General features: G+C 36.7%; 1 non-coding gene and 1 pseudogene across 1 annotated transcript; both read right to left on the bottom strand.

Annotated features, from left to right (window-relative positions):
- Window positions 1–234: 234 nt before the first annotated feature.
- Window positions 235–1,061, bottom strand: LOC124978281 (homeobox protein NANOG-like; annotated as a pseudogene).
- Window positions 1,062–3,730: 2,669 nt separating this feature from the next.
- Window positions 3,731–3,921, bottom strand: LOC124978449 (U2 spliceosomal RNA). The gene has a single exon (XR_007107463.1). It is a non-coding gene; the product is annotated as a U2 spliceosomal RNA (small nuclear RNA).
- Window positions 3,922–17,079: the final 13,158 nt, after the last annotated feature.

Raw genomic sequence — 17,079 nt, 5'->3', positions numbered from 1 at the left:
TGCCTCGCAAGCACAAGGCCCTGAGTTTGATCCCCAGTACCGCAAAAAAAAAAAAAAAAAAAAACAAACCTCATTGGGTGCTGGGATGTTGCTCAGTGGTGGAGTGTTTGATCCCCAGCACCCACAAGCAGAAAAGTACACAGCTCCAAAGCTTAAAAAAAAAAAGGAAAACAAAATCCTACAAGGAAGGAATTGAGCCACTGCCCAGACTGAAAATGAATAATGTGCCCATCCTTACACATCTTCAGACTGCCTATTAAGAGAGTAATTTAGGAATAAATCCATGGTTTGTGGAGCACTAAAATACATATGGCTTTCACCAGTGATTGCCAAGGTGGCCTCCAAATCACTGGCAGAAAAATTTTGTTGGAACTGCATATAGGGCTGCAGAGATTCCTCTCCATAGTTATAGAATGAATTGTTCCAGGATTGGGTGTACCAGGTCTGTGTGTTCCAGAAGTGGTTGCTCCAAGATTGGCTTTTCCAGGTCTGGTTGCTCCAAGTTGAGTCGTCCCCGGTCTGATTGTTCCAAGGAGGAAGGTTTCCGGATGAGTTAACCTGGTACCGCTGGTTACAATTAGAGTAGAGTTTTGGATATTCAGTGGATACTGAGCCCTGAGCACACTATTGCCATTCTTTGGCCAGTTGTTTTTCTGCCATCTCTTACATTTCATTCTTTGGTTTTGGAACCAGGTCTTAACCTGTTTGTAGCTAAGGTTCAGAATCCTAGAAAGTTCTTGCATCTGCTGGAGGCTGAGATATTTTTGTCTCTGAAATCTGTCGTTGAGTACACATAGCTGGGTCTGAGAAAACACTGTTTGCATCTTTTGTTTCTTGACCTGGATCTTACTGTCTTCCTTCTTTACTGTCCTTTTCTCTTCAGAAGTGGATGGTTTTACTTTGGGACTGTTAGAAGAATCAGGGCTATCCTCACCAGATGACATTTGAGCAGATTGATAATTTTCTTCAGGACCATTAACCACAGGCATTTGTTAAGAGTTCCTAGAATCAGATGCTTCCGAGCAAGGCAAACTTTGGGGACAAGCCGGATCTGCATTCATGTTCCTCAGAAAGAAAGTAAATAAATAAATAAATAAATAAATAAATAAATAAATAAAAAATATATAAAGAGAATAAGGCTTTAAGACTTTAGTGTCTAGGTGGAAGACCTTAGAAGAAATGGAGATCTGAAGGGACTGGGGATATAGTTCAGTTGGTAGAGTGCTTGCCTTGCAAGCACGAGGCCCTGGGTTCAAATCCACAGCACTGCAAAAAAAAAAAAAAAAAAAAAAAAAAAATGAAGATCTGATACAAAAATATCAAGAAGCCAGGATGAAGCCAGTCTCTACCTCAGGAGGCAGCCCAATTCAGTAAAATGTTCTAAGTATAGTATTAACTGTAAGTTTTTCACAGATGCTATTTTTTAGGTTGAAGAAGTTCTCTTCTAGTGTGCTGAGAATTTCTGTCATGAATGTTGAATTTTTCAAATACTTTTTGATGTCTTTTGAGATCATCATATTTTGTTTCTTTTCTTAGTATATTAATGTAATTAATTACTTTGTTTGATCTTTATTTTTTTAAATATATTTTTAGATGTTGATGTGCCTTTATTCTATTGATTAGTTATGTGTGGTGCTGAGAATCGAATCCAGTGCCTCACACATACTAGGCAAGCGCACTGCCCCTGAGCCACAGCCCAGCCCCTGTTTGATCTTTATTATACAACCCTTACATTTCTGGGTCAGGCCACCTTGTCATAAGTAATTACTCTTTTAATATGTTGCTGTGGTATGTGTTTGCTTTGTCACTTGGGGATCATGAACAGTAATCATGTGCTATAACACTGTGGTACACCCCAAGCCCCTATATCTTGATGAATTGGGAAATGTTTACTCCTTTTTATTTTCTGGAAATGTTTGTTTAGAATTTGTATTTTTTCATCCTTAAATGTTTGGTAGAATACAAAGACAAGCCAGATGGGCTTCAGATCATCTTTGTGAGAAGATTTTTAACTAAAATCAATTTTCTTAGTAGAGTTAGGGTCAGCCGTGCACACTTGTAATCCTAGCAACTTGGGAGGATCCCAAGTTCAAGGCCAGCTTCAGTAATTTAGAGAGTCCTAAGCAACTTAGGGACAGCTTGTCTCAAAACAAAAAATTAAAAGGGCTGGAGATGTGACTCGGTGGTAAAGTGCCCCTGAGTTCAATCCCCAGTACCAAAAGAAAAGAAAAAAAAAAAGAGAGAGAGAGAGAGAGAGAGAGAGGGTCATTCAGATTGTAATTTTTCTTGAGTGATAGATATATGACAGTTTGTATCCCTCGTGGCATTTGGTTGGTTCTTACAAGAAGTTTAATTTATTGATAGAAAGTTAATAATGGTATTTCCTAATTATTCTTTTTCTGTGTGGAGAAATTGTACCGGTGGAACCAACTCTTAGATTCCCTCCACTTCCCAACCTCTCCACTTTTCTTGCAGATGATAAAGCCTTGAGCATGTATATGAGCAATTGAAATATATTCTTCTCTTTGCTTATTTCAGATTTAATTTGCTCTTGTTTTTCTAGTTTTGTAAGATGGAAACCCAAATAATTGATTTGAGCCTTCTCTGAGATGAGCATTATGTCTTACAAATGTCTAAGTATTGTCTCTATTTATTGTGTTTTCATTTTTAAGCAGTCCAACATACTTTGTAATTTCCCTTGTGGCTCTTTCTTTGACTGAAGCTTTATTTATTTAATTAATTAATTTATTGGTGCTGGAAATTGAACCCAGGGCCTTGCACATGCTAGGCAAGCATTTTACCATGGAGCTACACACTTTCTGTCCCTAAAGCATTATTTAGTAGTGTATTGTTTGATATCCAAATATTTGGGGATTTTTCAGTTATATTTCTGTTATGAATGTATAATTAATTCCATTGTGGTTAGAGAAGACCCTTTGTAGGATTTCAGTTCTTCTAAATTTATTGAAGTTTCTTTTATTGCCCAAAGGTGGTCCAACTTCTTAAATGTCCTGTGTACACTTGTAATGAATATTCTGCTATTGATTGGTAGATTATTCTATAAATGTCATGAGGTCAATGTGATTGATAATGTTGTGCAGGTCTTCCATAGTACACTGATTTCCTGCCTACTTGTTATATCAGTTTCTGATAGAAGAGTTTACAAATCTTCAAACATTTTTAAGGTTTTTGTTTATATATTCTGAAGCTCTGTTGTAAGGTGTATACATACTTGGAATTATGATTTATTGATGAAGTGACTTCTTTATCATTATGAAATGTCTCTCCAACCCTGGTAATTTTTCTTTTTTTACCCTGGTAATTTTTGTGCTAAAAAATGCTTTGTCTGATATTATGTAACCACTCCAGATTAGTTTTTCATTTTTTTCTCTGTCCTTTCCCCCCTTCAATCCTTTGTGCTGCTATTTCCCATTTGCATGCTGTGAACTTTATAATACATTGCTATTTTTTGTTTGTTTTAAGCAGTTAATTATTATTTTTTTAAATTTCACAGTACTGAATATTGAATCCAGGATCTCACACATGCTAGGCAAGTTTTCTACCACTGAGCTATATCCCCAGCCCACCAGATTAGTTTTAATTAATTTGCATAGTTTATCTTTTAAAATCCTTTCCCCTTTACTCTGTGTCTTCATAATTTATGTAGATTGTTTTTTATAGGCAGAATAGGGTTGAACCTTGCTTTTTTTTTTTTTTTTTAATCCCCTGAAGGGGAAGCACCATTGCTGGAGATACTGCAATACTACGTCAATGCATGGAATGGAAGGAGCAAGCTCCAATTCCACCTCCCTGCTCCAAAAATCCATTAAACATATTATCCTAGGATAGAGGACATATCAGATATTAAACTGATAAGAACAGATACTACATTGGATCTTAGCCAAAAGGCCAAGAATCGATCGATGAACCTTGCTTTTTTAAAACAATCTGACAATTTTTGCCTTCTTGAGTTCAGACACTACATTTCATGTGATTTTCAGCATGGCTGAGTTAAAATATATCATATTGATACTTTTTTTTTTAGTTATTCTAGGGGTCCTTTACTCCTTTTTCTATCTTTTCCTTATTTTGTATTGAGTGCTTTTTATTATCCATATTTTCTGTGTTACCCAGGCTGGTCCTGATCTCCAGGACACAAGTGATTTTCCTGCCTCAGCTTCCTAGGGGGCCGGATCTGCAGGCACACACCAGACTACTATTTAATTTTTTTGCTAATGTTGGCCTACTCATTTCCCAGCTTTAGTTTTTGGTGGTTAATGGGAATCACAAAATATATCTTTATTATATCTATTCAAAAAATACAGTATTATGAAATTTACCACTGTGTACTTTAAGTTCCCCTCCATTGCTATTTTCCTATATTTTCCTTTTGCATGTTATGAACTTTATAATAGATAGCATTTTTTAAAGTTAATTACCTTTTTTTTTTTTTTTTTAGTACTGGGAATTGAACCCAGAGTTTGGTGCATGTTAGGTAAGCACTCTACCACTGAGCCACATCCCCAGCCCAGTCAATTACCTTTTGAAGATATTTTCTTAGCCATTCCTGCTGCTATAACAAAATGTCTGAGGCTTGATAATTTATGAAGAATATAGATTTATTTTTCACTGTTCTGGAGGCTAGAAGTTCAAGATCAAGGTGCAGACAGGTTTGGTGTCTGGGAGAGCTGGCTCTATGCTTTCAAGCTGGACCCTTGTTACTTGAATCTTCATATGCTGGAAGGAAGAGGGCAAAAGGGGTCTAGCTAGTTTCCTCCAGCTTTTTTATAAGATCACAGATCCATTCATGAGTGTGGAACCTCATGCATTAATCACCTTCTAAAAGGTCCCACCTCTTTTTTTTTTCCTTCCAGTTCTGTGGATTGAACCCTGAGGTGCTCTACCACTCAGCTGCATCTGTCCAGCCCATTTTATTTATTTATTTATTTTTTTTGAGACAGGTCTCACTAAGTTGCCCAGGTTGGTCCTGAATTTGGGATCCTCTCTCAGTCGCCCAGGTGCTTGCATGTGATGGACAAAAGCCCCACCTCTTAATATTGTTGCATTGGGGATTAAATTTCTAAGTGAATTTTGGAGGGGACACAATTATTCAAAGCATAGCAGATATTTCTGGCACTCTTCATTTCTTTCTATCAATCTGAATTTCCCTCTGGTCTCATTTTCCTTCTGCTTGAGTAGTTAGTGTTTGTTATTGTTTCTTGCAGTGCAGGTCTGCTTATGATGAAAACTCTGATTTTCTTTGTCTGAAAAATCTTCATTTTTGCCTTCATTTATCTACTTGATTATAACTGAGACTCTTATAGGTAAGAACATCTTGCTTATTGCTGATTTTTATTCATGGGGACTTGTGTTTGTGATTGTACTTAGCTTGAGTTTCTCTGTGAGCCAAGGATGTATTCTCCCAGAGGGTTTATTTATTTATTTATTTTTGGTACTAGGGATTGAACCAAAGGGCACTTAACAACCGGACCACATCCACAGCCCTTTTTATTTATTTATTTTTATTTTGAGACAGGGTCTAGCTAAAGTGCTTAGGGACTCACTGAATTGCTAGACTGGCTTTGAAGTTGGTGATCTTCGTGCCTCAGCCTCCAGAGCCAGCTGGAATTACTGGTGTGAGCCAATTACTGGCAAGGGTTTATGTTTATACTCCTTGTGTGCTGAAGTGCTCTACCAGTCTGTGATCACTTCAATTCAAACCACAGACCCTTGTAAGAGTAAAACTATGTTTATAAATGCTTAGAAGAGACTCTTATTATTATCATTATTGTAGTACAGTCCACCTGGTGACATAGACACAAAGATAGACTTCTTTTTTGCCTCCCTTTTCTTACAGGCAAACTTTTGTTTAGCTCACCCTTTGACTCTCAATCTGTTGAAGTCCCAGGCTTTCATTCCAGGGCTTTATTTCATGGTCTGAGGCTTGGCCTCCCATTCTCCTACATAGTTATTAACGATCTAGACTCTAGGAGAGGCTCAGTATGGTTGATGCATGCCTGTAGTCCCAACCATGAAGGCTGAGTCAGGAAGATCTTAAGTTCAAGGTCAGCCTAGGCAATTTAGCAAGAGCCTGTCTCAAAATAAAAAAAAATAAATAAATAAAAAGGTTGGGGGTGTGGCTCAGGGGTAAAATGCCCCTAGTTTACACCAAACACACACACACACACACACACACACATTCTACTACAGACACACACACACACACACACACACACACAGAATCTACTACAGGCCCCTAGGGCTTTTCCATTAATTTAATTAATTTACCAATTTGGGAGTAGCCTCCACCCACTTCTTTTTTGTTTTGTTTTTGTAGTACAGGGGACCGACTCAAGGGATGTCTACTTCTGGGCTATATCCCCAGCACTTTTTTACTTTACTTTTATTTTAGTTTTTATTTTGAGAGAGGGTCTTTCTTACTAAATTGCTCAGGCTGGCCCCGAGAGTGGGATCCTCCTGTCTCAGTCTCTGGAGCAACTGGGATTACAGGCCTGTGCCACCATGGCCAGCTTTATTTCCCCCTAAACCTTGGGGATTCCTATTATTTTCTTCCAATAGATATTTTTGGCACATTTGTCGAATATTAGATGACTGTATCTATGTGTATTGATCTCTGAGACTTCTATTCCTGGTCTTTTTGTATGTGTGTTTGTGTGGCGTTGTGTATTGAACCCAGGACCTTGCGCATGCAAGGCGAGCACTCTACCAACTGAGCTATATCCCTAGCCCCTATTATTTTCTCTTAAGTTCAGGAATACATTTAAATATGTGTGTGTGTGTGTGTGTGTGTGTGTGTGCGCGCACGCATGTGTGTGTTTGGTGTAAACTAGGGGCATTTTACCCCTGAGCCACACCCCCAACCTTTTTATTTATTTATTTTTTTTATTTTGAGACAGGCTCTTGCTAAATTGCCTAGGCTGACCTTGAACTTAAGATCTTCCTGACTCAGCCTTCATGGTTGGGACTACAGGCATGCATCAACCATACCGAGCCTTTCCTAGAGTCTAGATCGTTAATAACTATGAAGAAGAATGGGAGGCCAAGCCTTAGACCATGAAATAAAGCCCTGGAATGAAAGCCTGGGACTTCAACAGATTGAGAATCAAAGGGTGAGCTAAACAAAAGTTTGCCTGTTAGAAAAGAGAGGCAAAAAAGAAGCCTATCTTTGTATCTATGACACCAGGTGGACTGTACTCCAATAATGGTACACAAACACACACACATACACATATTCTGGTACATAGGCCTCTTAGATTTTCCTATTTTCTTAGTTATAGCTCTGATCTCATGGTCCTTGGCCAGCTCATTGACTGGCCAAATGTCCCATCAACATGCAAACAACAGGCATTTCTCCAAACAAGGGAGGAGATTAGATGTTGGGCACACTCTCGGTAGCAAATGTCCACTCTGTTCACTGTTTTCGGACATCAGTTCCAAATTCTCTGCCAAAAGAATTTGATTGTCACAGGCTGATGTAATACAAATGTGACTGGTCAGGGCCCACTTCTTGGTAGCAGTTTCCAGAAAGAAAAATAATTATATATTGAGAAGATACTTTAAAAGGTATCTGTTTCATCTTCTCTACCTGCTTTAAAACTTCAAAAGAGCTCATCATTCTGTAGGTATAAGTGACATAATTGCTTTTAACATTACTAGTAAAAATAAAGGGGCAATGTTTGAATACTGCCCACATTCCTATGTTGAATGCAACTTTGGCTATGTTTTGTTTTTTTCTCTCAATTCATGATATGGTTCACATGGACTTTCTAGTAGTTTTCATAGAGAGAAGGTTTTAACTTGATGAGGTCTAATTGTGTCCATTTTCTCCTTACGAATTATGTTTTTGGTGTCCTGTTTAAGAACTCTTTGCTGGATGCAGTGACACATGTTATAATTCCAGCAACTTAGGAGGCTGAGACAGGAGGATCACAAACTCGAGATTAGCTTCAGTAACTTAGCAAGACCCTGTATAAAAATAAAAAAATAAAAATGATTGGGGAGGGGCTGGGGAGATAGCTCAGCTGGTAGAGTGCTTGCCTCGAAAGCACAAGGCCCTGAGTTCGATCCCCAGTACCAAAAAAAAAAAAAAAAAAAAAAAAGATTGGGGATATAGCTCAAGTATATAGCACCTCTGGGCTTAATCCCCAGTATAGATTGGGAGGAGGGAATAATTATTTATCTAGTTTAGGTCCTGAAGATTTTCTCATGTGTTTTCTTCTTAAAGTTTTATGTTTTAGGGCTGAGGTTGTGGCTCAGTGGCAGAATGCTTGCCTAGCATGTGTGAGGCACTGGGTTCGATTCTCAGCACCACATATAAATAAAGGTCCATTGTGCTGGGGATCGAACCCGGGGCCTTGTGCTTGTTGTATAAGGATTAGACTTATGCTTACTATTATTATTATTATGGTTATTATTATTATTATTATTTGCTTAGTTTTCATCTAATTAATTAGTTTGCTCCAGCACCACCTTTTCACTAGAATAGAGGTTACACTATCTTTCAGTATTGACTTGCTTTTTACTCTTGTTAAAAATTGGTTGAGAGCCAGGCACGGTGGTGCACATCTGTAATCCCAGCAGTTCTGGAGGTTGAGACAAGAGGATCATGAGTTCAAAGTCAGCCTCAGCAAAAGTGAAGCACTAAGCAACTCACTGAGATCCTGTCTCTAAATAAAACACAAAATTGGGCTGGGGATGTGGCTCAGGGGTAGAGCGCTTTCCCAGCATGTGTCAGGCACTGGATTTGATTCTCAGCACCACATATAAATAAATGAATAAAAAATAAATATCTATCCACGTCTAAAAAAATATTTTAAAAAAATTGGTTGAGTGCATTTCTCAATGCTGAGAAGCAGAGAAGGAAACAGATCCTCAGCATACTGAGTCCTGGATTGAGTTTTGGCTAAAACTATAATCTATAGAACGTTCATTATTTGAGCCAATATTGATTAATTAATTAATTAATTAGTCTTTTATTGATTAAGCCAGTTTGGCTTACAATATCTTTCTTCATTAATGGAAGAGAGATATAGTTCATAGGATTTAAATAATTTGATGGAATATATTCTTATATTTAAAGAAAAATATATCAACCAGAAGTGGAGTAGGTAAGTCATTTAAGTACAGAAAAAGGAAAACCTTCTTGGCAAAATAATGGTTGCCTCTAACAGACATCTGTTGTTCTTCTGTGGTCCACTATCTACTTCTCTTTACTATTAGGGGACAATGCTCCACTATGTCATGCATTCTATTCCAGAAATCAAGAGAAAAAAAGTCCTCCCTCTTTTCATTGTCCCTTACTTCAGACTATGAGTATGTGATCCATGTGAGACAAATTGGATTTTCCCCTCCAGGATTTTGATTCAGGTGTGTGTGGGGGAGATGTAGAGATAATTCAGAAATTATTCACAGCATTTCTCTATTAGTTTTCTATTGCAACTGTGACAAATTACTGCACATCTATGCCTTAAGACAACATGAATTTAATATTTTACAGTTTAGACCTAGTTTATAGGTTGGAAATTGGATATAGGTGCCACTTGCATTCCTTGACTTATGATCCCTTTTTTCCATCTTCAGAGTAAGCAACTCACTGGCTCTTGTACTGCGATTACATCAGTCTTTGGCCACAGCTGATAAAGGTTCTCTGGTTTAGGATCAGATTCATAACCCAGGATAATTTTCCTGTCTAGGTCCTTAACCTTGGTCACATGTGCAAAATCCTTTTTACCAAAGTGTCTTAATCCATTTTTTGTTGCTATAAATGAATGCCACTAATTAGGTAATTTTTTAAAAAATACATTCTATCTTTATTGAGGTATTTTTGTTTTCCAGTTTCTATGGAATAAGTTCTGCATTTTTAAAAGTTATTAGAAAAGTAGTTGCTTGTAAGCATTTGAAGCATTATTTTTTTTCTTCACAGATGACTGTTCTTTTTTTCTGAGTTGCCGATGTGGTGGAAAATACAGTGTTTCCAAGGATGAAGCAGAAGAAGTTAACTTGATTTCTTGTGATACATGTTCACTAATTATAGAACTACTTCATGATAGTTAAAATTGTTGACTACTATTAGAATCCTTCAACTGTATATTCAGACATGATGAGGAGAGGCCATTCAAGCATCAAGGAAATTAATTCTTTTTTCTTCCCTATTATTTGCAAAGAAATTAAAAAATTATCAAGCAGAGACCACCTAGATGAATAAAAAATTAATGTAGTTATTTATATGTACTTATAAACTATATTTACAAATTGCCATAGAGAGGACTTGAATTATATTTTATGAATTCCCATCTTAAAACTTTTGTTTTCTCCTTAATAAAAAATAAGAATTTTCTTTTCCTTAACATAAATGTCCCTTATTGGGAAATAATATTGTCATATTCCTCTAATGGATGATGTTCCTAGTAGATAAAGTTATAGGCCTATTGTACATCTAACTCAAATTCTAGTGTCATCATAATTAAATTGGAATCTCTGTGAACAATATGTGATCCCAGTTCTCCCATAATGAGGGCTAAATATGAAGAATAAAAAATGTGAAGTGAGGGGCTGGGGAGATAGCTCAGTCGGTAAAGTGCTTGCCTTGTAAGCACAAGGCCCTGGGTTCGATCCCCAGCACCCAAAAAAAAAAAAAAATAAAATAAAATAAAAAAAATGTGAAGTGATAACTAGAAAAACAGATTTGGAATAAGACTTGGCTCCAGTCCTAGACTTCTAGTTCTAAAACTTATGAACACCACCATCTTCAACTTTGAGTATAATTTAGGATAGGGAAGCTTTAAAACATAGTCTGAAATTGGTACATCCCTTTCCTTTTTATTTCAGGGTGTTTTAAGTTTGGTATTAATTGCCATATTTGTGAATAAGGAACCATTTCATTGCTGGTATGATGGACTTTATAAAGTATTTTTGACTATAATAGCCTGTAATGTCATACCCTTAAAGATTTATTTTTCTATATTTTTAATATTCTTTGTACAGTATAAATCAGAACTCATTTAAGAACTTCTCTAACGGAATAACTGAAACTTTAACTTCAAATGAGTGGGTCAAGCATATAACTTAGAAGCATTTTATTTAGGATGGACTCCTGATGTCAGATTGAACTTATAAATAAGAATAATTAGTGTTCTGCCTTACTTACTCTAGTGAAGTATAAGGCACTTTCAAGAAGAGATTATTTTCATTTTACTTATAAGACAAAAAATTAGCAAGTGAGGTGGTCATTCAGGTACCCCCCCCAATATTTTGTATCTAACATAAAATTTAGATGGAACACTGACCTTGGATATATTTTTACGCAAATATTTTGAACTCAGAGAGTTTTCAGAATGTGTTACTTATTCTTTACATTTAACAAAAATATCTAAAACTGAAGAGCAAATAGTTTATTGGTAAGTACATGGTTTCAACTGCAATAATAAATTCACTTGAACAGGAAACAATAATCAAGCTTGCTAATCATCAGAGAATCTGTGGCCATTCGGGCTATCACGTAGAAATCCAAAATCACTCAGAGGCCAGATCTTAAAAAAGATTCGTCCTCTTATTAGTACATATGGAATAGGTCCATAATACCTGGAATCTGTAGAATTCTGTAAATTATCACCTTCTAACCAAACATGACCTGTTGGTACATAAATATGGCTTTTAAAGAAATCTGATGGATTAGTGGTGAGGATTTTGTCTCCTTCCAAACCAATTACTCTTTTACAAATATTTGATTTTGGATCACTCAGGATTTTTACAATCACAATGTCACCTCTTTGGATACCATAAAAATGTCGGCTAAGATTTTCTGCAAAGACAATATCTGAATTTTGAATTGTTGGTTCCATTGATGGTCCAGAACACATATGTCTGTTTTACAATACATTCAATTTTAGGGTAGTTGCAGGGCTTCCAGGAAGAAATCTAAAGAATGTCTCAAAGCTTATGTGGGTGATCCATGGTTTCAGGATTCCTGGGCCCGCAGAAGTCCTCGGTCCTTATCAATTTATTTGTTTTTTAAAAAATATTTTAACTGTAGATGGACACAATACCTTTATTTTATTTATGTTATTTTTATGTGGTGCTGAGGATTGAATCCAGTGCCTCACATATGCTAGACAAGTGCTCTACCACTGAGCTACAAGTACTCCAGGCCCTGATTAGGTAATTTGTAAAGAAAATAAATTTATTTATCTCATGATCTGGAAGTCCAAGATGTTGGCATCTGTCAATCATCTTATAAGGGCTTTCCTGCTGGGTCATGATATGACAAAGTGCATGGCATGGTGAGACAGAGCAAGTTAGCCAGAGAACTCACTTTTATAACAAAGCTACTCCTGAGATAATCCACTAATTTCCCAATCTATTAAATCCATAAATGGTTTAATCCTTCCATGAGAGCAGGGCTCTCAGGACCCAATCATATCTTAATAGGCCCACTTGGCCATACCTCTTTTTTTTTTTTTTTTTTTTTTTTGCGGTGCTGGGGATCAAACCCAGGGCTTTGTGCTTGTAAGGCAAGTACTCTACAAACTGAGCTATCTCCCCAGCCCCATACCTCTTAATACTTCACAGTGGGATTAAATTTCAACATGAATTTTGGTTGGGACATTCAACCATAGCACCATGTAAGGTAACATGTCTGCAGATTCTGAGGATCAGGTGTGGATATCTCTGTGTGGGGGGTGGCATTATTCAGTCAACCACAGTTGCTATCACTAAAAGTGTAGTGGTGGCAGTAGCATAGAGGGTGCAGAGGAAAAGGTGTTCAGTGGGAGCAGAGTCAATGATGGCATCCTACCCTCATTTCCTTAGGGTGGTTGATTCTCACTAACCACCTCCCTTGTTCTTGATCATTTTTTGAGACAGATTCTCCAAACTTCCCCACAATTTTGATACCTAATATTCTTCTGATAAGTTAATTATCTTCTTAAATCATCCAGATTGAAGTTCTGAGATCTGTTTTAGTGGATAGCAAAGAACTTTCAAGGGGAAAGGTAACTTTATGGGAATTTAATTATTCTGGTACCATGGGCAAATACCATTTTTAGCAGGAGGGCTATAGACATGAACTTTTTACTGTAACTATTCATTGGTCTGACTCTTGCTCAGATTTTACTCTCACCAAGCACTTTTTTTTTTTGTACCAGGGATTGAACCCAGGGGCGCTTAACCACAGAGATGCATTCCCAGTCCTTTTTGTATTTTATTTAGAGACAGGGTTTCACTGAGTTGCTTAGGGCCTCACTAAATTGCTCAGACTGGCTTTGAACTTTTGATCCTCATGCCTCAGTCTCCCAAGTCACCAGGATTACAAACCTGCCCCACCATGCCTGGCCCAAGCACGTTTTTTTTCTTTCTTTCTTCTTCTTTTTTTTTTAAATGGTGCTGAGGATTGAACCCAGGGCCTTGTGCATGCGAGGCAAGCACTCTACCAACTGACCTATATCCCCAGTCCCCAAGCACATTTTTGGTCATGGTTCTCCTTGTGCTAGTTTTAAGAATTCTACTCTGATTACAGTAATAGCTCTCCAAAACTATTATAGTGGTATCCTTAGTCTGGTAAGCTTGATTAGTATGTGTTGACCACCAAAAGATTAATTCACTTTAGGTGGGTGATAAAATTTCTGGGCTTGAAGGTGAAGGCAGAAGGTGGTTCTCTGGTGTGTGGCAAATTCCCAAAGCAATGAATGCCATTTTTTTTTTTTTTTTTTTTGTACTTGGGATTGGAATCAGGGGCACTTTTACCATTAAGACACATCCCCAGCAACCCCCTCCTTTTATTTTAAGTTTTTGAGACAGGTTCTCACTAAGTTGCTTAGGGCCTTGCTAAGTTGCTAAGACTGCCTTTGGACTTGTGATCCTCCTGTCTCAGGGTCCTGAGTTACTGAGATTACAGGTGTGTGCCACAGCATCCATCTAATGAATATCATCTCTCAGCACCATTTGGGAAGGAGACTGTGCTTAACCCACACTATATACCTGCATATAGCTGATGAAATTAGGAGTGTGTGTGTTAATAGCTGTAATCCAATTGTGGGCAGGGTATGTCTCTGTGTTGATACTGAAGACTCCCTTTAAGTGGTGAGCTAGATGGGAAATTAAATTGGACAAATGTAGAAAAATGTCTTCTACTAGTTTTGTATCACCTGTTGTGATAAAATAGTGTTAACACCTTTAAAATGTTGATTGACTTAAGGAAATGATTTTATTAAGTTCAAGTTTATTAAGTTTATTATGATTTGCTTATCTTGGAGAGCCTAATTTCATAGTATCTTTTATTTTGATAATCTCTTTTTCATATTTAAATTTTTATTTGGTTTTTAAATTGTGAGATACATCATACAAATAGAAGAGTGCAAGAGACATGAGTTGTTTAATGATTAGCAAGTGAAGATTGGTCAAGAGTAGAACACTGCCAACAGCCAGAAGCCCACCATATGACCTGATGGGCTCCCCTCTTGAGCTATTAGCTTGTCTGTTCTTTTTTTTTTTTTTCCTGTAATAAGGCTCATAAATATGTCAACTGACCATCCCACTGAAAACAAATTAAAAAGTTTTGGTAAACAGAAGATAAGAATTATCAGAGCAAAATCTAGGTGAAGACAGGATCTAGAAAGAAAGTGGAACAAAGATGTCACTTACCCTGAGGATATATGCCTTATATGGTAACTTAAGTTTATTTTTTTAGTTTTAGGTCCCAGGGGCCAGAAGAAAAGTCCAGGACCTGGTGGAAGTGGAAGTGGGAAATCTAAATCTGGGAAATCAAATACCGATATGAATGAACAGGAAGTAAATACCTTGCTACCTAACAGACCAGAGAGTTATCTTGGAATGAGAAGGAATTTTAGTGGTATACGTGGGAGACAATGGACCCAAAAGCCAACCCTTCCAGGGGTATGCAGCTCAGATATGAATCTCCTGGTGGTCCATATAAATAAATGAATGAATAAAATATCAAACAGCAAATTAGTTTAAAGTGGTTTCTCCTGGCAAAAACAAAAGCAAAAGCAAATCCTCTCTGGAGGAATAAACCTCGATGCTAGGCCTCAAAGGAATTCCCACAAATAATTTTCCAAGAAAAATGTAACTCATAGTAAAAAAATAAGTGAGCATGCAAAGACTGAAAATGAGCAAAAACAACTGACAACAGAAATAGATCTAAAAACCCCAATTATCTGCTAAAAGAAATAAAAAGTAAACTCATTTTTTCATTATGATTGACATATTGCACTTACATAGCAAAAAAATTCAAGAATTCTGAGTTCAACCTCCAGCACCACACCTCCCCCCAAATAAAGAGAAAAAGATAAGGAAAAATATTCAAGAGTACAAATATGTTTAAATGAAAATTCTTCTTATACACCCTTAGTTGCTCTCCTTGGAGGTAACCATTTTACACAGTTTTGGGGATTCTTTTAGAATCTTTAAAATATTTAGAAGGATTTATTAAATATAATTTTGTTCCTAGAATATAATAATGTCCTTATTTTATAAGTGAGGATATGAAGTAATCTATTTAGGTTACAGGAAATTAAAAAAAATAATACGTATTTTTTTAGTTGGCATTGGATCTTTATTTATTTATTTACATGCGGTACTGACAATGGAACTCAGTGCCTTGCATGTGCTAGGCAAGCCTTTGCCACTGAGCCACAACACCAGTCCAGGTATAGGAAATTTTATTGGTAATTCTAGGAATAAAACTTCCTAGGGAAATTATATGGTCTGTTGGCTAGTCTCAGCCTAGTTTCTTTTTTATCTTAACTTCCTTTGGAGAATTCCTGCTTTTCCTCTCTTGACACCCCCTTATGTCCAATGACCATTTTAATTTTAAAGGGCCACAGGTAGCTTAGTTCTTAATATCCTGGTTTGTGATCTGACATAGGAAAAAATATCAGACATGTTGCATATTTAGTCCACTACCCAATCTTGGAGACATAATTTTTAGCAATATCCTCATACATGGCTCATTCCTTATAATGTAGATTTAGTTTTTTAAAAACTATTTAATTATGTCCCATGAATCACAAGGTAGAAAAGGGTCCTACTTGAAATCAGGAGATGAAGTCTTTTCCCAGCTTTGTCAATACCTTGCTGTTTGACCTTGGCAAGTCAGTTAATCTTGGTTTTCTCTCCTGGGTTAACGATTATCAAGATAGAATCATCGAACGTTGAAACTGGCAGGGACTTCAGAGATTACACAGTACAATTCCTTTATTGTATGAAGAGACGGAGTGACTTACCCTATATATATATATGTATATATATATATGTGTGTGTGTGTGTGTGTATGTATTTCTTTTTTTCTTTTTTTAAGCCACCTATGTAGTCAGGAACTTTTCTAGAACAAGCACTGAATCTTAGATATCACAGACTACAGCTCTTTTCATAATATCAGGTTTTCTTTCAGTGTTGTTTCAAGAAATAAATGGAAAAAAAATGGAAAAAAGGTGAAAGCACTAAACAAAAATAAGGCCATTCTAAAAAAAGTCAGCTAATAGTGTTAACAATTAGCAGACACTGTAGTCTAAAAGTTTAATTGAAAGCGTAGCCTGTCTAAAAGAATTTAAAATGTATAAGTTCTGAAGTTATATGGGGAAAGGTCTGAAAAAGAACAGGCAGGTGGACTGGGGTTATGGCTCAGTGGTAGAGCGTTTGCCTGGCATGTGTGGGGCACTGGTGTTCAATTCTCAGCGCCATATATAAATAAATAAGGTAAAGGTCCATTAAAAACTAAAAAAAATTAAAAAAAAAAAACAAAAAAAAAAAAAACAGGCAGGGGAAAAAAATGGATGGGTTTGGAGATCACCCTTGCAGAGAAAACAAAACTCTCTCAAGACTACTTAAAATTATCTTGATTCTTCCAATTTTTTCCAGTTTGTGTTGGATGAAATTGGCTAATTGAAGAGCGCTTGTTTTTTACACATTTCTGAAGGAATGATTTGCAATACAGGGCTACTTGAAACCACATTATTTGCCTCAGTATCTCCAATTTACACTGAGCATTATCACAACAATGGTCTAATTTAGCGCCATCCTCACCTAGCCACTACCCTAAACAAC

The sequence above is a fragment of the Sciurus carolinensis genome, chromosome 2, assembly GCF_902686445.1.
Source record: "Sciurus carolinensis chromosome 2, mSciCar1.2, whole genome shotgun sequence".
Lineage (NCBI taxonomy): Eukaryota > Metazoa > Chordata > Mammalia > Rodentia > Sciuridae > Sciurus > Sciurus carolinensis.
Note: the sequence above shows the minus strand (reverse complement) of the source record. Positions and strands in the feature narration are given on the sequence as shown.